General features: G+C 41.3%; 1 long non-coding RNA gene across 1 annotated transcript; it reads right to left on the bottom strand.

Moving 5' to 3' along the window:
• Nucleotides 1–15,357: 15,357 nt before the first annotated feature.
• On the bottom strand, nucleotides 15,358–18,043 carry LOC148127946 (uncharacterized). Its single transcript, XR_015741226.1, has 3 exons — nucleotides 17,926–18,043; nucleotides 17,330–17,545; nucleotides 15,358–15,382 (listed from the first exon to the last, which is right to left on the bottom strand). It is a non-coding gene; the product is annotated as an uncharacterized LOC148127946 (long non-coding RNA).
• Nucleotides 18,044–23,356: the final 5,313 nt, after the last annotated feature.

Below are 23,356 nucleotides of genomic sequence, written 5' to 3'. Positions count from 1 at the left end.
CCCCTTTATATTATCTGATATACTTTTTGTGTTATTATTCTGTTATTCACAAGTCTTGCAGTAAGCTACTGAAGATTTGCTTTGCTGTTTCCTGTTGACTTTTCTTTTTCATATCTAATTTTTTATCTAGTTCTTATTTCTTATTCCCATCCTTTAGCATCTTCTTGGCTTAATCATATTGTATCTTTGTCCCAGACCATCTAGCTTTTCTCTCCTTCCAATTGTTTTAAACCTCTTTTGCAATTGTTTAATGATGCAGTCCAAAATCACCTACTTCTTGCAAGACTTGGTTATAGAATACACTTAAATATTATTAAATGCCTTAATAATGTAAACAGAAAATCTCAATGAAACCTGCTCTCTTATCTTCTCATAATTTAATAGTTTGCATTATCTCAGAGAGACAGAGATGTGTTCACCTGATGCTTTTGACATCAGTTGTCATCAGTTATAGCCAGTATGGCCAGAGGCAAAAGATATGGGAATGTAGTCTAAAAACATATCTTGGTTTTTATCTATAACTGCTAAGATTGGAAGCTGTTTTTTTTATAATCCGATTTCTTTGCAGTTTTTTCACACACATTTGTGCATATGTGTCCAATACTCTTTCTTCCTTTCTGCTATGTATTCAAAATCAGCAATGATTATGTGTGTGTAGCATGTGTATATGTGTGTTATGGATGTGTATGGATATGGATATATATTTCATTTTAATGTGTGCCAATGTACTTACAGTAAAAAAATGACAATAAAAAATATCTTTTCCTATCTTCCTTATTTCCTTCCCAACCCATTCCTCCCCACACCCTATTTTGTGTTCACTTCCCAGGCAAGTACTTACCAGGTCTGATCCTGTTTAGCTTTCTAAAACCTACTGAAATAAATACCAAACTAAACTGCCCAATAATTTACTTACCATCACTATCTTGCACCTGATTTCAATGTAAACAGCCAATCTGCAGTATTACTGAATTTTGCTAGGCATCTGCTGCATGTTATTCTCTCTTCCTTGACAATCTGGATTCTGGTCTTAGCTGGGCAAAACAGTGTCCCTGGTGAGAGCAGCTTGTATTTCTTTCTCTGCGAGCAGCCTTGTCCCCTCCTCCTCATTTGTGAAGCGCGCCAAGTTTAAAGGTGCTGCGAGAGGCTGCTTGCAGAGTGAGGAATATTGGGTGACTTTACTCCGCACCAAGTGGGCTGCACTCTCTCTCACACACACACACACCTCTACTCTTAGCGTGGAGAAAAGTCGGTGGGAGCAGCAGTTGAGGTGGTCAGTCACCTTTCCTGGGGCTCACTCTCACTGTGGTGGGGGATGCAGTGGCAGCGAGGCGGCAATGGCAATGGCAGCAAGGAAGGCAATGGTGATTCCGGTGGCATCGGGGCTTCTGGGACCAGCTCCCCTCCTGACACCTGTGCACACATGGTGCATCGGGGCTGTTACTATGTCTACCTCACAAGTGGGAATTAGAAAAGCACTTAGGGTTTAGCTTTATTCTGCAGAGAACATAAATTAGAATAAATTATCAGAAAACCAAGATCTTAGTTTTTGCCTGACATTATCAAAAAAAATGTAGAAGTGCTAAATAGTTGGGGCTTCAATCAAACAGATGTGCACTTACGATATAAATACCTTGGAATGCAATATCATACCTCCTTAATTTTAGCGTACTCATTTTTTATTGATCAAATTTTGCACAGTGTGCCCCTACAGTTATTCAAAAAATTTACTATTCAAAAGGACCCCATTATGTTCCTGCAGTCTGCAAGGACTGTCAAACCAGGTAGTTCCATAGCATGTTTACCATTCATTCCAATTTTAAAATTTTGTAGGAATTTTATTTTAGCCAGGTTGCTTTCAATTCTTTTTTGGACATTTCAAAGGTATTCCTACACATTTTTGATTATATCTACATGGCAATGGTTCAATAGACACTCTAGGTCATATGCTACTATATTGTTCCCTATATAAGGACTCTAGACAGACCCTTATAAACCCTGTCTTGAAGAAGTGTCCAGGTAGGGAATGTAATTTCTCTTTAATGCTAGCATTCTCACACAAGGATTCAAAAATAACCTCTCAATTGCCCAGTTCTGTGCTACCATTTGTATGATACACCATACCATTATTTAGAATTGAATTTGTAATAATATTTTATTGGAATTTGTTTTAGTAAACATGTCCTAAACTGTCTTTATACACCATTATACCCAGGGGTGGGATTCAAATTTTTTAACAACCGGTTCTGTGGGCTTGGCTTAGGTGGTGGGCGTGGCTTGGTGGTCACGTGACTGGGTGGACATAGCTTGGTGGTCATGTTATTGGCTGGGTGTGGCCAACTCAATATCACTCACATCGAGGCACGCATCTCCTCACCTGGCCTCTCATGACTGTGGGGATGCTGCAACAGTTGTAAGTGTGAAAAATGGTCATAAATTACTTATTCCAGTGCCATTGTAACTTTGAATGGTCACTCCACACAAGCAAAGTACCAGCAAAGGAAGGGAAAAAAAAAACTCCATTCCTGAGACAGGAAGTCTAGTCCTGACAAGAATGTAATAAGGGTTAACGGAGAGGGTTTCTGTAAGCAACACCAGAACGTTTCCTTCCAGCCTTCCTTACAGGATTAGGCCAGTAATTTCTTCTAACAACTGGTTATCTGAACTGCTTAGAATGTTAACAACTGGTTCAGGCAAATAGGTGCGAACTGGTAGAATCCCACCCCTGATTATACCTATTGTTTTTTATCTAGTACACAAATACTTATATACAGAAGGATTTTTTGTTTCAATATTTTGTTTGTATCTGGCCTTAGGGCTGTAATAAATTTGATTTGAATTCAATGGTCCAAATAAACCCATTCAACTAATATTCTATGGACCTATGAAACTTTCATCCACCATTAGATTCAATTTAATTGTGTCCTTATAGAGTGTGGACACTCCTATTTATTTCTTCCATTGGTTTGTTGATAGGATCGTGTGAATTATGCCTTAAGCTGAAAACATGTAGGTATTTCTGATGAAAGCTGAGGAAAAAAAATCAAATGAGCAAGCAATCACTTTGTATTCTGAATGAGTTCTTGTGCTCCTCAGAAGGCAAAATAGCTGTGAAAATAGCCTTTCGGGATTGCCAAATCAATTCATTTAGAATATATTACTTCCATTAGATTGTGACAATCTTCAACATGAAAACATGAAAGCAAGAGGGACTGATTTTATACTGTATATAATACAGTACATAATATTGAATGTCTTGATACTTAAGCTTGTACTTAAGTTTAGATTGGAAATTTCATTAGCTAGATCAGTGCATAAATGGCTTCCTTAAATTCTCTATCCCATTTGTAAGTAACAGATGTGAGAAGCCATATCAGCAAATTTATCCCAGGGAAAGAGAAATGTGCAGCTTGGGTGTCCTCTTGAACTCACAGCTACCACTTGAAGAGTGAGGGTCACTCATGCCTTAGTCACTTCCCAATTGGATTATTATAACATGTTGTACATGATGCTGTCCTTGAAGACCACCTGGAAGCTGCAACAGGTACAGACTGCAGCAATATTGGTATATGTGGGCATATCTCATTGTACCTATATGACGCTTCTGCAAGTTGCACCAGCTCCCAATAGGCTTCTGAATGCAAATCAGTGTGCTGATCAATACCTACAGAATCTTCCATGATTGGATTATTTGTGGGACCCCTTGTTCTGAAGGGTATTTGTCTATCCCACACTCTCCAATAATGAGGACATAATCTGGCATCCTTCAATGAAAAAGGTATCCTTTTAAGTCCCTGGAGATATGTCTAACATACAATAACACCAGTGCTGCAGGTCTTTAGAAAGAGTTTAAGATGTGACTCATTCTTCAAGCCTATAAATCATGTTTAACTCTAATCTTCTAAAATATATTATAAATTGTTACAACTCTAGGTATTACTAATACTTCATCTCTAAGGGACCTTATTTCCCTCAGGGGCTTGAGTTTACAGGCATTGTCAATGTGCCCTCTTCAACACCTCAGCTTTCTCCAATATTGGTATATTTCTGTCTTTGTTTTAAAAACACTATAGATGTAGAAATTATTTGGAAGAATAAATTTTCTCCAACAAAATTGTTTTTCTATTTATTACCATCTCTATAGTATGTATTCTTGGGTGTACTTATAATATGTTTTAGCTAAATATTCCTCATTAAAAATAGATATATTCTATATGAAGCATGAGCCATTAATCTGTTGGATGCAAACTATACTGGACCCTTGGGAAGGCAAAAAAAAATGGCCCTACCGGAAGTACCACCTTGCCCACCATGGCCACACCCACCCAGATTTTTGAATCCCACCCCTGGGTTAGGGGGATCAAAGTAATAAACTTGGGTTAGGAAAATTAGTTCAGAATTCCCCAAGATCTGAATATATACAGTAATTAATCCAAGATTTAGGTTTATTAGCAAAAGAATATAAGGAATAAAAGGTTATAGAGAAATGCTTTGGTATATGTGCTGAGACAGACCATATTTAATGAGACACAGGAATTCTATTTAGGATGCAACAGCTGTCTCACAATTTAAAAATCAGGCAGAAACAAAGGAAGAATTCCAGGAGCATAGCTAGCAAACTCTGTTGGAGAATTGTAAGTAGGCTGTATATTTACAGGACTTCGCTATGAAATTGGCTGCTTTAAATTAGCTTGGGGAGGAGGGGAAAAACAAAACATAACCAGTGGTGGTTTTTTAAAAATTCTATCCACCCTAAAATCAAGGCAGTAAAAGAAAAACATAAAGGCAAACTTCTCACAAAGATAGTATCATAAGAATAATTAAACAATAAGAACATACAACCGAAGTAGAGCAATTGATTTATATAGCATTTATGATACTGAAGTTATACTAATAATTTTTCATTGCCTTGAATATTTAAAATTGATTCCCAAAATGGAAGCTTTTCTTTGCTACAGGAAATATTGTCTTGTAGCTTAAGCATTTTCACTGGCTTCCAGTCTGCCTCTGAGGAGAACAAAACAATTACCACTGTCTTGTGAGTTTTGAAGGGGGGAGGTTCAAGTCAAAAGGATTTATGAAATGCATTCATGCAGAGATATATTGAAGGATTTAACAATTATGGTGATGAATTACCTTGAGTCCAAGGTCCCAACTTCTACTTTGACTGTGTTCACTTGTCAGAAGATATCCTTTATTGCTGCTAATCAAGGAGCAACACTAAAGTAAGTCAAGAGTTCTTTACTGTTTGTTTTGGGATTAGGATAGATATCCTTGGCAGATGGCATGTGCACTTTAATGTTTAAAGTCCTAAGCAATTTTAGTGAGCCACAAGCAGAGGTGGTATTCAGCAGGTTCTGACCAGTTCTGGAGAACTGGTAGCAGAAATTTTGAATAGTTCAGAAAACTGGAAAATACCACCTGTGACTGGAGATTTTACAGTATCCTTCCCCTGCTATACACACCAAACCACATCCACAGAATTGGTAGTAAAAAAGTTTGAATCCCACCACTGGCCACAAGAAAGAAATAGTCTATTTAATTGTATATATTTTAGACAAATCACAGATCATAAATTTATGACAGGGGTGAGTTGTAGGGAAACAATCAGTCAGTTCAGTCTTATTCCTTTAAAATATTGTCAAATGCCAGCAGGGTAGGGAATTTTTTTCTCAGTTGTTCACATAATCGTGTTCTAATAGTAAGGAACCAAGAGGCTCACACTAACCTAACTTTAGGAAAAAGTCTAAGCAGGGAGTCACATCAGCATTGGCTCATCCCTGTCAATAGTAGTTTTGGAAACATTGGATCAAATGTGCTAATTTAGAAAAATGTGCATTCAAGTCTAAGTAGCATAAAAATTATCCATGATGCTACATACTAATTAATTATTTTATAGAATCCAAACAAGAGTTACCTTTTTCATATTGGCTTCCAATTTAAGTCTCTTCAGCGACAGACCAAAATCCGTGATTGTGCGTGGTTTCAATCTGTGCTCGCCACCGGAGTACCCCGAGCTGGCTGGTTTCAGGGCTAAGCCACCCCATAGAGGTGGTGAAGAGGGGGAAGACCACCAGCAGGGTCAAGGAGAGCCGCATCTCTCTTCCCCAGCTGGCCATTACTCCCCTTCCCGAAGGCGGTTGCAGCGGTGGTCAGAAATGGCCACCTCAAAGAAGAACTGAACCGGAAAAGAATGTGCAGGAGGAAGATAAGAAGAGAAAGTTTTGGTCAACCAGGTTAAACGGAAAAAGCAATAATGTAAGGTACCCTGGAATTTAAACTAAATACCATTGTTCCCAAAGAAGATTTTGAAGTGGCGAAGGAGAGAAAAGGGAAAGGATTAGGTTTTTTTCCCTTCCCTTTCATATACTGAGAGCGAAGAGACTTAAGCAAGAAATTGAAAAAAAATCCACTTTGACATTAATAGGCATTTAAGCTGAAGATAAAAGTCAAAGGGATAATAAAGATTTCTGGATATTTAAAAGTTTTTAAAAGCAGCAAAGAAGAAAAAAAAAGAATAAAAGGGTAGGATCTGGAAAAAATGGAGGAGACTGCCTGGAACTAAGGAATGGAACTGTAACTAAAAGGAACTTAGAGTGAAACTTTAACAAGATTCCCCAAAGATACATCCTAACAGAAACTTGGCAACAAAATAATAGAACCCCAGGAAGAGAAAGTGGAAAAAAGAAGCAAGAAGAAACAGCCTTGGATTATTTGGATTACTTGGTGATTTTTTGTTTTTGCATCTAAATGACTAAAACTAATCTGATGGTTGTTTAAAAGTGTTTAAAATGGCATCACTCTTAGAAGAACTGAAAATGGAACTGAAAAAATGGATAGAAGATGCACAAGAAGGGAGAGGTTCTTTTGGCTTCATATTTCAATTCTTAGATATGGAGATCTGGAACTATGAGAAACAACAAGAAACGCTTGCAGAACAAGAAGATCGGGACAAAGAAGAAGCCATCTTTAATGATCAAATAATTTTAAGTGGGGGAAAAAAAGGAAAGGGGGGAAAGAGAGTGAAAGGTTTAAGACTAGAAAAAACAACCAAAAAGAAGAGTTTGAAAGATAAGTATAATATTAGAAAGCAACAGAAGAGGGGATTACAGATGAGAGAATTAGAAGTAGAGAGATGAGGGGGTAAAAAGGGGAGGGAGAAGAAGAGGGGGAAGAAGGTAAGGAAAAGAAGTTGTAAAAGACAGAAACAAGATATCGAGAAACAGGGAAAAGATATGAGGATTGAAACCATAAGTCTGTTTAGAGAAAATGGGTGAAAATTTAATTGTAAAAGGGATTCTGCAAAGGTTCATAAGATAGCATTGTTATATTACAAATAGAAATAATTTTAGAAAATATGACTAAAATGATGGATAAAATATTCACTGTAACGTAGTGTAATATTTGTTAATAAATAAATGAATTAAAGTGAATGAGATAATTAAATTAGGAAAGGATGGGAACATTTTAATTATTATTAATGATTTATAAAAATATAAGTGAGAAATATGGGGGGGGGGAAATTAATTATGGAAAGTTTATAAGTGTTCCCAAGGAAGTATGATATTTAATTGAAAAGAAATGTTAAAGATGTTGAGATTTTAATGAATATTAATGATAGAATTGAATTGGAATGGAATGTGTGACTTATTTACATATATATATAATCTTTTCTTTTTAAGAATATAGTGTCTATTTTAAGAATGTACCAAGCAGAATTCGATTAGAAGTTATGTATTATATTGAATGCTATAATCTTAAAGGTATACATTGAAGCTTAAATAAGAGTTTGAATGGATGTAATTAAAAGATATAAAGGTGTCATACTCCAATTAGTAACTACAGGGGGAAAATTTGTTTAATGAGAAAAGATAATATGAAATTGCAACAGGACAGACAAAAGTATAAATATAATGATTTGAATTGAGATGAGATAATTAAAATAAAGTTGAGAAAATTAAAAGAGGGGAAAAACTATGTAGAAAATATAAAACAGTAATAAGATATGGAATAGAACATAAAAATGAGCATGAAATTGAGTTTGTGTCTGTATGAAGAAGTGATAACCTGGGACCATGCTATTTTCAAAAAAAGATGTTTTATTTGTATTTTGTTTTTGTGAAAACCCAAATAAAAATTTCAAAAAAAAAAGAGTTACCTTTTTCATATTAATCTAGCCATTGGGACTTCCTTTTGACCTTTCTTCTCTTAGTCCCTTTCTCTTAAAGGGTTAAGAATTGGTTACTGGGGAAAGGACACAACCTGCTGTCCTGTTCACTCGCACATATACATAACTGTGGTTTAGTGGGTTTATTAATATTCCCCAGCAATTCCCTTCACCAAAAACCCAGATCTGTCTTAATTAAGTCCAGCGATGAGCAGATCAATGCTAGTCTACAGAACAATACATTGTTCCCAGCATTGCCTCCATCTGTCTGCTGTGCAGCCCATCAAGAAGGGCAAGGCTTTTTCCTCATGAGTAGTCTGGTTGCTCTTCTTTGCTCCTGCGTTTTCTCTTCGGTACATGTTCTTGTTCTTGGATCAGGTACAGAAGGCAGCTCCTCCTCCTCACTGACTGGCTGCAGCTGCATGCTTTCCCCAGCTGGAGCCTCAGCCTCACAAATGGCTGCTTAGAACCATCAATCAACTCAGTTCTGACATGCCAGGAACTGATTAATCCTCCCCCCGCCCAACTGATATCTAGAGAGGTATCTGGGGAAGCATCCAGGGAAGTCATCCTAGAGACTCAGAAGGATGACCTGCATGACCTTGGGCAAGTATTGAATTTCAACCTAACTAATGTCACGATTATTGTTGTGGGGAAAATAGGAGGAGGAAGAAGTATTATGTATGTTCATTGCCTTGAGTTATTTAAATAATAATAATAAAAGCAGGATAAAAATCAATCAATAAATAGATAGGAAGCATTGCTTAGCAAAGGGGCTGAAACATTTTTGAAGTCCAGAATAAACATAGAACACCCCAAAATTAATCAGGCAGAAGCCTCCCTAATTCACTAAAACAGTGGTTCTCAACCTGTGGTTTGTGGACTCCTAGGGCACCATGGTGTCATCACAGGAGGTCCCGGAAGTCTTGAAGAAGTCTTATGTTTTAAATCTTGAATTATGTCTGGGTGGTCCATGGGTATGGTCTGTGGCCACAAGGAATTTAAAGGGGGTCTATGAGGAAGAAAAGGTTGACAACCATTGCACTAAAGTATAAGAAGGAAGAGTAGAAGATATGCCAGATTCTGTTGCTATAGCCAATCTCAATATAAGTGGATTTCTTGTGAAGTTAATTTCTGGTCTGGTCCATTTGGTGTGCTGACCCTAGAAAGAGGACACAATGGATCCTAGCATGCCCATGTTTAAGGGTATCTGCAAAGCATGGTTAAAAAAAGGTTAACTACAATGGTATAATTGAATGTCCACCTTTTTTTTTATGTTTGATGAATCCTTGTCTGGGTGAACATTCCTCCTTGGTCACACTCCTCAATATCTCCATTTCAAATAAATGACAATTTAACTTTGTTTTGAATGTGTATTAATGGTTAAATAATGCTTTTTTTGTTAACCTTGCTTCTGCATTTATTTATTTATTTGATTTTGATCCTGCCTTTATTACTTTTGAAGTAAGGCAAGCTATCAAACATATATAATGTTTCTTCCTCCTCTTTTTCTCCACAGCAACTTGATAGTGTGAGTTGGATTAAGAGAGTGGGACTAATTCAAAGCCACCCAGTCAAATTCCATGCTTAAGGTAGGATTGGAACTCAAGAGTCTCCTGGTTTCTAGATGAGCATCTTAACCACTACACCAAAACAATTTGATACATTTTGCATTCAGTTTTTACAATATTTACATTATTATAGCCTTAACTCTGTTTCTTATTACAATATAATATTGTAATGAATGATTTTTTTAAGAAAAATGAAATATAGGATATATGTTACTTGCACAGAGTGTATTGCAATTAGCCAAAATGTTTTTTAAGCAACATAATCTGATGTGGCTCCATTCAAATGTTTAAAGTTGTCTGCATTAAGTGGAACTTTGACTTGGAAGTGATGCTTGGAATCGATTCCATAGCCTTTTGAAAACAGAATGAACCTTTCCAGAAAAAAGAAGGGGGGGAAGGTTGTGTCAAATGGGATAGATTTCTTATGAGAACATTATGAGACAGAAAATGAAGATAGACTTCTTATAATGAAACTTTTTTTTCTTTAGTTACTATATTAATTTTGAACAGCCAGACTGGCTCAACAGAACATGACCAGAATCAAATACTTTGGTGGGCTGCAACCAGTTTAACCAGTTTAACCAGTTCTATGAGCACGTGTGTCATAAAGTCAGTTAGAAAAAATCAAAAGAAAAGAAAAATACTTTACCTGTTTATTAGAAAAGCACAATAGTATTTGTTCTGTACAGAAATCTGCATACTCGAAATCCGGCAACCCGGATTGGCTAAAACGCACTGCCACCGGATTGGCTGAGTGCGCGGCACTGATTGGTCGCTCGGGATCGACCGCGATTGGCTGAGCCGATCGCGGGCGATTCAAAAGACCCGATTGGCCGCAGCACTCAGCAGAAGGTCTTTTAAGCCGCGCTTCTTCCCCACTTTCCCCACTTGTGTTTTGACCCCAATAAGCGAGCTGAACCAAGTCACTGACTCAGGCCATTTGTTCGCGTATGAGATATACGACACTGGCGACGAAGGTGGGATACTAGCAAATCCCACACCGCACGTGGCCCACGGAACCGCAACCGGCAACATGGCCAGCGGCAGCGTGCCACCGCTCCTTTCAACGCCGCTACTGAAGAATGGGAATCTTACATCGACCGATTCCTCATGTTCTTAGAGAGCAACAATCTCAAGGACGCGAACGGACAGAGGAAACGGGCCGTCTTTCTCACGCACTGCGGCCCCGCGGTTTTCAAAATGGCAAAAGCCCTTGCCAAGCCGCCGATGTGAAGGTCATGGACTGGGACGATCTCGAACCCCTGCTGAGGAGCCACTACGCACCCGCTGTGCCCACCCTCATTCGTCGGCACGAATTCTACCGCCGCGACCAGAAGCAAGGTGAGAGCGCCAGCAAGTTTGTGGCAGAGCTCAGGGACCTCGGAGGGCTATGCGGGTTTACCGATCTAGACGAAGCCCTGAGGGACCGCGTCGTCCTCGGCCTCCGGGATCCCGTCCTGCAAAGCCGGATCATGGCAAAGGGCGACATCTCCTCGCTGATGCCCTCGCAGACGCCACGGCGGCAGAAGCGACCCGGAGATCCGCAGCCCAACTGAAGCAAACCGGCACCGCAGAACGGACCACCGCAGCCGCGACCGGCGACAACTACCGAACAGCCACCTCCACGCACCACGGCGACCTCGAGTCCTCCTCAGGCTCGGAAGACGACGAGGAAGGTGTCCATCGCATGCAGACGGGCGCGACCGGCGTGACCCACGGAACCGAAGATCAAAGTTCCAGTGTGCCGGCTGCGGGGTGAGCATCCAAGGTCAGAATGCCGTTTTTAGACGCGATCTGCCGCCATTGCGACAAACGGGGACACATCGCAAAGGTCTGCCGCCTAAAGAGGAACCACAGTCCCCGCCACCGAGACACAACCCCGAAGACGCGACACCACCAGGCGCAACAACACTCCACCAAGAAACCGCGATCGGGACAGCGAGAGCCGCTGGAGCCGGAAGCGAGGAACCGCCGTTCACGAAGGCCGCCAGCGTGAGGAAACCCACCAAACGGTCATCGCCGGCCATTCCTCCAACTGGGACAGTCGGAAGGTCCACGTGGAGGTCAAGATCGAGACCGCCCCTGCAAATGGAAGTCGACTCCGGGTCGTACCTGTCCATGGTCGCATGGCGGGAAATTAAGCGACTAGTACCTTCCATGAAGCGGCACGAGCTGGAGAGCCAAACACTCGTCCTCAAAGATTACCAGGGAATCGCATCCCGTGGTGGGGACCGGGCACTTCAAGGTCACCTTTAAAGGGCGCACCGAGATACTCCCGCTAACAGTCGTCGAGCGAGACCGCCCCAGCCTATTGGGACTACAATGGTTTGCGCCGCTGGGACTAGAAGTGACCGGCACCAACCACATCGCCGAAGCAGACTGGGAGGAACAGCTCGTGCGCGACTTCCAGGAGGTCTTCGACGGGAACCCAGGCAAGTACCGGGGCCCCCAATATCGTTCAGCCTAGACCCCACCATTGCACCCATCCGCCTCAAACCCAGGCGAGTACCTTTCGCCCTCCGACCCAAAATCGATGAGCAATTAAACAAGCTCATCGAACAGGGAGTCCTCGAGGCCACAGATCATGCCCGATGGGAGACCCCCATAGTCACCCCGATAAAGCCAGACGGGTCGGTGAGAATCTGTGGGGACTATAAGGCCACCCTAAACGCGCTACAACAAAGCGCCTACCCCGTCCCAGTAGTACAACACCTCTTGCACTCACTGGGAGGAGGCAGGGTCTTCGCCAAACTCGACCTGGCACAAGCCTATCAGCAACTGCCAGTAGACGAGGAAACCGCCGAAGCGCAGACAATAGTCACACACCGGGGGCCTTCCGCTGCAAGAGGCTGCAATTGAGTCAGCGTAGCCCGGGGTATTTCAAAGCCTGATGGAAAGACTCCTCCGGGCATAAAAAAGGGTGGTGCCGTACTTGACGATGTATTGGTAGCCGGGGCTGATCGGAAACAATTAGAGGACCGCCTACGGGAAGTACTGAGGAGATTCCAAAACGCGGGGCTCAAGGTTAAGAGAGAGAAGTGCCAACTGCACACAACAAGGGTCGAGTTCCTGGGGTATTTACTAGATCAGCATGGAATCCACCCACCGAGGGCAAAATAAAAGCCATTAAAGAAGCCCCGAAGCCCGAAACAAAACGGAATTACAAGCGTTCCTGGGGTTAATAAATTTCTACAATGTTTTCCTGCCCCAAAAGGCGATCGCGGCGGAGCCATTGCATAGGCTGCTCGACAAGGCAGCCACCTGGACGTGGGGAGACGAGAAGAGGACGCCTTCAACAGAACCAAGGACCTTCTCACATCAGACGCTGTCCTCATCCAGTACAGCGAGACACTCCCAATCACGGTAACGTGCGACGCATCCCCCTTCGGAGTAGGAGCCATCCTCAGCCACACCCTCGCCGACGGAAAAGAAGCGCCCATCGCTTTTTCTCGAGGACCCTCTCAAAACCCGAACGAAACTACAGCCAATTGGATAAGGAGGCTCTGGCCATCGTCGCGGCCGTAAAGAAATTCCACGAATACCTTTACGGCAGGACCTTCACCATAATCACGGACCACAAACCACTGCTGGGAATACTGGCAGGAGACCGGGCCACACCAATCATCCTCTCCCCAAGGATGACAAGGTGGTCCGAATTTCTTGCCGCCTACAATTACCGGCTAATCCACCGCCCGGCAAAACAATTCCGCACGCAGACGCCCTCAGCCGCACACCGTTGCCAACCCTGGACGACGACCCAGCACCAACCACGTCTACCCTGAGCATCGAGACCTTACCCAACCTACCCCTGACCGCGTCAGACATTGCCCTAGCAACCAATAAAGACAGACGTCTGGCGCAGGTCCTGAGATGGGTGGGGAAAGGCTGGCCGGAAAAAGAGGAAGACAGCGAGTTCAAAGCTTACCGGAGCCGGCAAACAGAACTGTCAACACAAAAAGGTTGTTTATTGTGGGGGACAGGGTCGTAATCCCGGAAAAATTACAAAAAAGTCCTAAGCATGCTGCACGAAGGGCACCCGGCATCGTTAGGACAAAAGCCCTGGCCAGAAGCCCGTCTGGTGGCCAGGGATGGACAAGGAGATCGAAGCCTGGGTAGCCTCCTGCAAGCAGTGCCAGGAATCAAGACCAAACCCCCCGCCGCCCGAGCCGAGAGTGGGAAACCCCAGGGGTCCATGGTCCCGAATCCACGTAGATTTCGCGGGACCAACCAAAGGACACACCTTCCTGGTAACCGTAGACGCTTACTCAAACTGGCTGGAGGTAAGCAACATGAAGACGACAACCACAGACTCCGTCATCAGAGAACTCAGCAAACTCTTCGCAACCCACGGCCTCCCAGATGTCATCGTATCGGACAACGGCCCCAGTTCACCGCACTACCGTTCGAGAAATTCCTAGCAGAGCGAGGAATCCGACACGCATTAACAGCGCCGGCGCACCCGGCGGCGAACGGTAAGGCGGAGAAAATGGTCCAATTTACAAAAAAGACCATCCAAAAGATCGAAACCGCGACATACAGGACAAGATAAATCGAATGCTCCTAATTCAACACATAACCCGAGTACCACAACGAACAAGAGCCCAGCGGAGCTACTAATGGGAAGAAAACTGCGATCCCCGCTCGACCGCCTGCACCCCACATACAACCCGGAAAGACCCCTGATTCTACCAGCAAACACAGAACATTCTCACCGGGAGACAAGGTCTACGCAAAAAACCTCACCGGAGACCCCCTCTGGGTACCGGCAACGATCACCAAGCAACAGGGCCACTCTCGTCCGCCTCCAAACAGCTGACGGACGGCGTGGAAGCGCCACATCGACCAACTGAGATCAAGAACCACCGCGGGAAACACAACCGACACGCAGACACCAGGCACAGAAGGGAACCGGCAAGACACCAACCAAGAGGGGAGGGAAGACCCCAAAGAACAAACCCACCCGAAAAGGAACCAGCAGTACTCACCATCTGAAGAACCGGAGAGCGACCCACTCGAAGCCTCGCCTGGAAGGAGCAGCCGAGCCAGCTCAACCGACCCTGGAAGCCCGGCGGGAGCAGCCAAGCCAGCTCAACCAGCCCGGAAAAGCTGAGCGGGAGCAGCGAAGCCAGCAGCTCGACCGACCGGGAAGACCAGGAGGGAGCCGCGGCGAGAGGCCTGACTCACCCTTCCAGGCGGTTCCATCAACGAGGCGGAGAGCGACAGGAGTCCCACCCGAACCGGCCGACAACCAGATGACAACTGACCAACGCAAGTCAAGTAGGAAAATACGGGCCCGCCTACTTACGGGACTACGTCACGTAGGACCAAACCAAGAGGGGAGGGTGTTCTGTACAGAAATCTGCATACCGAATCCGCAACCCGGATTGGCTAAAACGCACTGCCACGGATTGGCTGAGTGCGCGGCACTGATTGGTCGCTCGGGATCGACCGCGATTGGCTGAGCCGATCGCGGGCGATTCAAAGAGACCCGATTAGCCGCAGCACTCAGCAGAAGGTCTTTAAGCGCGCGCTTCTTCCCCACTTTCCCCACTTGTGTTTGACCCCAATAAACGAGCTGAACCAAGTCACTGACTCGCGTCATTTGTTCGTATGAGATATACGACAGTATTGACAACAACAAACCCTGCAAACAAAAAGAGAGAGAGTGAGAATGTGTGTGTGAGAGAGTGTGTATGTGTGTGTGAGAGAGTGAGAGTGAGAAAGAGAGAGAGAGAGAGAGATTGATTGATTGATTGATTGATTGATTGATTGATTTCAGGACTGCAGGGAAATGTTCATCATATTCCTTCCTTTCATTTTTTATCTCACAATGTAACTCAGGAGATAAATTGGATGAAAAGACTGCAATTTATCCATAGAGCATCCAATTTCTTCCCTGATAATGACTTGAGCCTCAGTTTTTTTGGTCCTAATTCAATAATTTAACCAAATGTCTCTACAAAAAAAGCGATGATAAGAATATGACTCCAAAGTGATAGCTGGTAGGGCTAATTGTCCTCAAAAAGAATGCCATCTGAATATGAAGGGAATCCTCAGTGTTGTAGTACTTAAACTATGAATAGAGATAGTTTCTGCAGAACTGCAAGTTATTTAAATGGGGCAATTGTTATCATCATTCTTGTGAGCAACCAAAGAGCTATCTCTCAATAGATATAGTAGATAGATGGATGGATGGATGGATGGATGGATAGATAGATAGATAGATAGATAGATAGATAGATAGATAGATAGATAGATAGATAGATAGATAGACAGACAGAGATATAGAGATATAGAGATATATAGAGATAGAGGTAAAGAAAATAGAGATAGAGAGAGTTAGCTAGCTCTTTGGCTGTCCACAAGCATGATGATAATTGGTTGGCACAACTGATTGTTATTAGCACATAGCTGCTCTCACTTTGCCTGCAAAAGCTTGATTTAAAAAAATGTGTGTGTTTAAATAGTTTACACACACACACACACACACACATTGTATTCAAAAGCTCTGTTCTCAACTGACTCACAAAAATTCTTGAAAATTTGACAATTGGCTGTTATGAACCAACACAACTTGATTCTATCATACTATTTTGTATGAGCAAGTTTGATCTTCCATGTGAGAGTTAGCAATAGCACTTAGACATATATACTGCTTCACAGTGCTTAACAGCCCTCTCTAAGCAGTTTACAGAGACCACATATTGCCCCCAACAATCTGGGTCCTCATTTTAGCAACCTCAAAAGGTTGATGGGCTGAGTCAACCTTGAGCTGGTGAGACTTGAACTGCCAAACTGGCAGCCAGCAGAAGTAGCCTTCAGAACTACATTCTATCCATTGTGCCACTACTGCTGTTATAATTAGATGGAGAGAGAGGGAGGGAGGGAGGGAGGAAAGAGAGAGAGAGACAGACAGAGACAGAGATGATCGATAGGCAGAACTAACATATCAGTCCACTGAAGAATTAAGGCCCCTTCATTGAAGTTTATGCGGTTATGAAGCATAATCTATTCTACTGGTCCAGTAAAGGGTAGTAAATGCTTTTCTCAGTCTAGGGCTGAGATAAGTTACTGGCATCCAACTAGCTTCTGTGTTTTGGTTCTTAGTCTCTCTGTTCTTAGTCCAGTAACTTAATCACTACAATGACTCTAAAAATTTCCTTGGTATTATTTGGTATATTGTAGAGGAAAGGTCATTTTATCAAGGCTTCAGACCATGAAATTGAATGGTATGCCTTATGGTGCATTAACTAGAAGACACTTTTCCATCTGTCAATAGCAGACTTGATTTGAACACATATGATCCAAATGTTTCCACTTATCTTGAAACTGGTTAAACTTATTAACAAATTTTGTAATACTATTAGCAAATTATTAAATCTGAACATACATAATTCTCGAATATTAGTGAAGTTCCCACTAACGTCCATGTCAGTTTAGCCCTCATTAAAATCTGCACAGAAAAAAGAGGAAAAGTTTGAATGCATTTGATGAAACTGATATGAAGTCAAGAATGGGTTAAAATATGTCCATTGTTTATACCTGTGACATTTCTTAGCAATCATTAGAAATTGCACATATTTCAAGAGACCTGAAATTGTATAAAAAAGGTGATTATGTATTGATGAATCTCCTTGCTAGTTGTTCCTGTTGGAACCCAGGAAGCCAACAAGATTTGGATGCCAAGGAGTGGTACTAAAATGAAGGTGGCCCTCACAGCTTTCCTGTACTGAATAGATTTTTTAAGATGTCTTCTTGATTTCTTTATGATGACATGAACAATCCTTATTAGGATCAAGAAATTCACCTATAGAAAAAAATAGAATGTTAATTTCATGTCAATCTCATTTATATTAGAAAAAGAAATCTCATTCAATTTGACAATATAAACATCAACAGAGACTTTCAGGCCTAAGTCCCCAATGTTTGCATCAATGGTACTTTGACAAAATGGCTATAAAGTATTATTGAATGTAGCACTGTGCAACCACCATTAAAGCAGCTTTTTCTTCTGGCCTAGCTTTTCTCTGTTTCATTATATGATTCTACCATAATAAGCACTTCTGGGTTAATTTTTTTAAAAAAACTTAAAATTCAGAAAGGTGATTTTGACGATACAAAATATTCAGAAAGAGTGCAATCTAAATAATATTCATTGGAATGGAAATCATTGTGATATGTTCTTACCAAGAGAACACTGATGATAGGCCCCTCGATGATACAAATAAAAAAGTATCTGTTCTGTACCAGCAGCTGTAAAAAAAAAAAAGATGCAAGGGTATTCTGGCCACAACACTGATTGTCTTTGGATTAGGACCACTCATTCAGTGACATTCAAAGTTATGACCCAAAGTTTTGCAGTGTCCCCACAGTCATGTGATTGGGATTTAGGTCCTTGGCAACCAATTTGCAATTATGAGGGTTGCAGCCTCTAGCAGTTCTGTGGTTGTCATTGTCACCTTCCCTTCCCTTCCTGGGGATTTTCAGAGAAGAAATAACAAACATGATATAATAAAGAGTCCCAAAATGCTATGTTACTAACTGATATAACTAACAGGTGACATCGAGCTTTATCACTTAGTGACAAGATTTTCATTCCCAACTACCCGAGGATTATCTGTGACTCCTTTAAATAAATCCCTGTAAAATATGCTTGGTGATTTTAGTTTTCACTTACTAATCATTGAAATATAGGCTTCTGGCTACAGCATATGTAGAGACATGAATTAAAGGGACTCCTGTGGGGGAAAAGGTTTTTTTTTAACAACATAGAGAATTGTATATATTTAGCTCCAATATTACTTTCGAATATTAATAACCTAAATTAATATTGAGGAGAAAATGTATGTATTATGTGATCTATGTGGTTACCAAGAGTCAGCTGATTTGATGTGACATAATCAATCAATAAAAAATGTCTTAGAGGAAAGAATGATTTTTTTCAAGGTTAGTATGCATCAAACTAAATTAAAGTAAGCATCTAAAATAAGTATAATTTATAGTCCATGTTAAAGATAGCATAAGAGCCTGTATATCTAACACAACATGTCAAGCAAGTAAAATGAGACCCCAGAATTCTATAGAATGGGGAGGGGGCTTAGAAAACCTTCAGGGATTCAGTGCAGCATGTTACTTTTCCCATGATGATAATTTGTCTTGCTACAGTGTGTGTTCTTGCAATGTAGAAAGAAGAGGAAGTGAAAGGAAAACAACGTACCCCAGCCGAAACAATAATACCACAGCAAGCCCTGTCTTTTTGCAAATACATTTACCACAGTGACAATGTAGAGGTAAATGCCTTCACAGTGCATCCAGAAGAAGTTGGAAACAAAAAAATACAACTGGGAGATGTGAAGCACTTTACATACCTGTGGACAGGCAGAAGCACAGACTCAGTACAGCATACAATTCATGCAGGCTCTTTTATAATACACTACAGATAATTTCCATCTGATTTAGCAAACAAACAACTGTGAAGAGGAAGATTAAACTTCCCAGGCTGTTCTCTGATTCAAAGGGCCCCTGTCACTCCTAGCTTTGAATCAGTATTCTCAACTAGATGATTGTTGGAAGAAATTTCTATCTGGGTTCAGTTCCAAGAGGAGAGAAAGAAACTGGAAACATGGAGGCTGCTTGGAAAGTTGGTTTAATGGAGCAGAACCATTAAGCACATGGTCCTGGTGCAGCTGAACACATGGGCTGTTATTTATCTCTTGGGCTTTGAATTTGAGCTTACAGTTCCTATGGCAGGAACATAAATTCTATGCATAAATTCAAATGCATACCCCAGGAATTTGTCTGAGATAAGCTTGGTTGAACTGTGCTGAGTGATGTAATGAAGAGGCTTGTGTTCTGAAAGGGTGTTGGGCAATTCCTATTATAGCTTAATGGCTTTGTCCTGGTTTGGATCTTGAGTGAGGGCTAATCCTTTCACCCTGGAGTTGAAGGTCTTTTGTCTTGTAGCTAGGTTGGCATCAGTCTTTCTGGGGCTATTAACAAAGGTGGGGGCTGTTTTCCTAGAGCATGTTTTTCCTTTTTTCATCTAGGGAGGTATAATATTCTGCCTTTTAAATATTTCCTAGCATATTTCATTATTTTAGGAGAGGGGTGGATGCTAACTTTCCACATGCTGAAGCTGATAAATTTGAAAAAGTAAAAACAACATCATGTCTACTTACTGGAGGAGTTACAATCAGTGGCTGCTGGTGGACTATCCCTGCCAGATACGTCAATGATACAACACAGTTGCAAATACAATTAAAAAAGAGATTCTTATGCAGATTGACCCTTGGGCAACTCAAGCTCCTATAAAGAAACACGGGAGAGAAAATTATTGTTTATATCTTTTGCATACAGAATGGTTTTATATCAAATACAATATTTGAGTAACAGTGTTTTTGTCTTGTTTAGCACACACCCATCCTTTCAGTGCCAAGCAGTTGCTCATTGGTTAGCTTCTTTGGAAAGAACTTCAAATCCCAAGAGAAAAATCCCTCCCAGTTCAGGATGGGGTGCTTACAAAAGGAACAAATTCATCTGATCAATTTAAAGGAGTTTTTCTTTTTAAAATAAACTTTTCAGAAAAAGCCAGACATCTTTAGAAGAATCTGGCCAGTGATGACTGCATTTTTTAATTTTATCACTGCTTTTATTCTTCAGCTACAATGTCCACAATGTTTAAAATGTTTGCATACAGATGAAGCTGACAAATCCTCCATTGTTTTCACTATCCCATTAACATGGGATACAGTTGTTCAGGAATTCTGATCCATTTGGAGGAAGGAAAGTGAAGTAAAGAAAATGATTAGGGGTGATATGTGATTTTAGCAGCCATGGCAATGGGGCTGTCATTGGCATTTGGCCGTAGCTGCTATCTTTATATTCCAGAATGCCTTGTGGCAATGACACTAGGTGACAGGACTGTGCATGCTTCAAAAATGATTGGAATCATTGTTTCACACCATGCATGAGACCAAGACTTCCTTGTTATTTTATTACTGTATAGATATCCTCATTAGGTTTCTAAAGCTGGGAAGAATTGTGCAGAACCTGAAAAAGGATGCATACTCTCTATGAATAATAGAGAAATACTGTGCTCATATGCAATCCAAAGCACTTCTATCAAATACTATTTGGTGTGCGCAATGTTACGATTTTATTTCAATGCACTACTTTGATGGGCATTGAGTTAGTCAACTTCTGGACACTATGCTTGGTCCCCCCTGAATATGCTACCTAGAAATCTCTGGATATAAAACAAGCAAATGGGGCAAAGTAAGTAAGGTTTTTTTAAAAAAAAAAAACCAAATATCTTTAAAATTTGACTTGAATATTCTTTGAAAAAAAAACTCAAAATAACAGACAAAGAGTATGACTAGAGCAGGTCTCTCTGCAATCTGAAGCAGAAGAGAAAAAGATTCTGTCCATCCAGATACAATAGAAAGGCATGGAGAATGTTATAAAACATGAATATATAGGTAAATAATATAGTAAACTACAGTATAATAGGTGAATGCTACCTATTTCTTTTCTCATGTATGATTTGTTCTGTTCACTTTTTCATTTTCCTCCTGCGCTTTGCATAGTGATGCTTACCTCAAAAAGAAACAGAATGATTATACTGATTATATATCAATGTTGTATCAATAATACATCTTCCTCAGCCATTGTTATATTTATAAACCACGTATCACATCAAATGTTGCAAAATCCTTTTCCCAAAGAAAAGTAGTAGATTTTTATAATAGACAATTGGAAAGAACACATACAATATGTTCTTCTTGTCTTCGAGTGTTTAATAATGTGGCAATCTTGACATGTTATAGAGAAGCAGAAAAACAGATGTCACAGATGTCTTAGCACATCTTTTCTTTCATAGCTTTGTATCCATGGAATGAACAGAGGAGATGAAGTCATGGCAACCTGGAAAATGTTGCGCTGATAACACAGCTTCAATTTGCAATACTTATTTGAAGTACTGCAAGAAAGGGAATTTGGATTCTTCTATGAAAGGGCAGTATGTTCAACTCAAAAACATCTTTTGATTTCAAGTCAGTAAGCATGCCTTTTCTGCGCATACCTTGAAAGGCTTTATAGATGATAGCATATTTTTCTTCTTTTGGAGTGAGAGAGACAAAGAGAGAGAGAGATGTATTCCATACAAATTTGCAAATGGGTAAACCACACCCTGCTGAAAATTAAAACAATACTTACTTAAAGCAGAGGAATATGCCAAGGGAAATCAACACTGAAACAAAGGAAAGGCTAAGGCCAGTAATAGCAATGTAGTAGGTATTCCAAGTTGGCTGGAATAAAACCTAGAAACGAAGGTGGAATCTGAATATAGAAAACTGTTCCTGCTGCAAGTGTTTCATGAAATGTAAAAGCTCAACGTAATCCATACATATACCACTAATAATAATCACAATAAGTACATAATCATAATTTAAGGTCCAAGGGTATTACATCATAATTTTATGTGATGTTTGTTTGTTCAGTTTCTATGGCTGGTCATCTCAATCAATGACACTGGATGACTCATAATTCAAAAAAGAGCAGGGGAGAGTTACAGCAAAGGAGAAGGAATTCAGAGGAAGATCCAGGCCCACCCCCTCTTCATCCTAGGGCACGCAGGGAGGAACGGAGAAGGGAGCACTGTGAGTTGCATGGCTTACAGGGGAGGAAAGGGCTCTGATTGCCTTCATTAGCTGCAGCTGGGAACACAGTGTTTAAAAGGGGAGTTTGCGCACAGCAACTTGTTGGAAGCAAATCTTGAGTTATCTTTTATTGTCAAGACTTATCTGGGTTCCTGGCATCTTCCCAACTGTGTGTGTTTTGTTGGCCTTTGAAGTCTGCAATTCCTTATCCTCCCTGCCCAGTTAATTGCTGCAGCGTAGTTTGTGTGGATTTTTATTTACAGTTTATATATACTTTATTTTCGGACTGAATTTCTTCCACTTAAAGACTGTTCTTGGGAGAGTTTTTTCTCCAGCCAAAGGTAACTGGACATTGGGGCAAAGTTGGGGGCATTAAAGGGACCTTTCTTACTTATGTGACTGTGTTGCCTTTGTGCCATGCCCACAGAGCCACTGCAATGAGAGCTCATCTTCCGACATTCTTTGGGTGACAGGATCTTCACCAGGTTGGGCTGGTAGGGACTTTTGAAAGTAATAGTTCTTTCTCTATAAAGCAGGCAGCATGGTGGCTCAGTGGTTAAGATGCTGGCCTTGTTGGCTGGAAATCTGGCTGCCGAGGTTCAAGACCTGAGGATCATGTATTGCCCCAACTCCTGCCAAACTAACTGTTTGAAAGCATGCAAATGCGATTAGGTAGCACTTCGATAGAAAGCTAAGAGTGTTCCGTGACATCATGCTGGCAACATGACATGGAAATGTCTTTGGACAGTGCTGATGCAACAGTGCCTTGAAACAGAGATAAGCACTGCCCCCTATTATTGGTGATTAGCAAAGTCAAATCAGCAGGGACTCCTTTACCTTTTTCTCTATAAAGCAATAAATGAAACTCCCATTTAGTATTATTTAGCTTTTTCTGGTAGCAGATAGCTGCTGCCTATCACCATCTCTGCACACCCCATTTTGGGCCTCCACGTGTCCCGTTT

Source organism: Pseudonaja textilis, chromosome 1 (assembly GCF_049901715.1).
Source record: "Pseudonaja textilis isolate UNSWEBS1 chromosome 1, rPseTex1.2, whole genome shotgun sequence".
NCBI classification, from domain to species: domain Eukaryota; kingdom Metazoa; phylum Chordata; class Lepidosauria; order Squamata; family Elapidae; genus Pseudonaja; species Pseudonaja textilis.
Note: the sequence above shows the minus strand (reverse complement) of the source record. Positions and strands in the feature narration are given on the sequence as shown.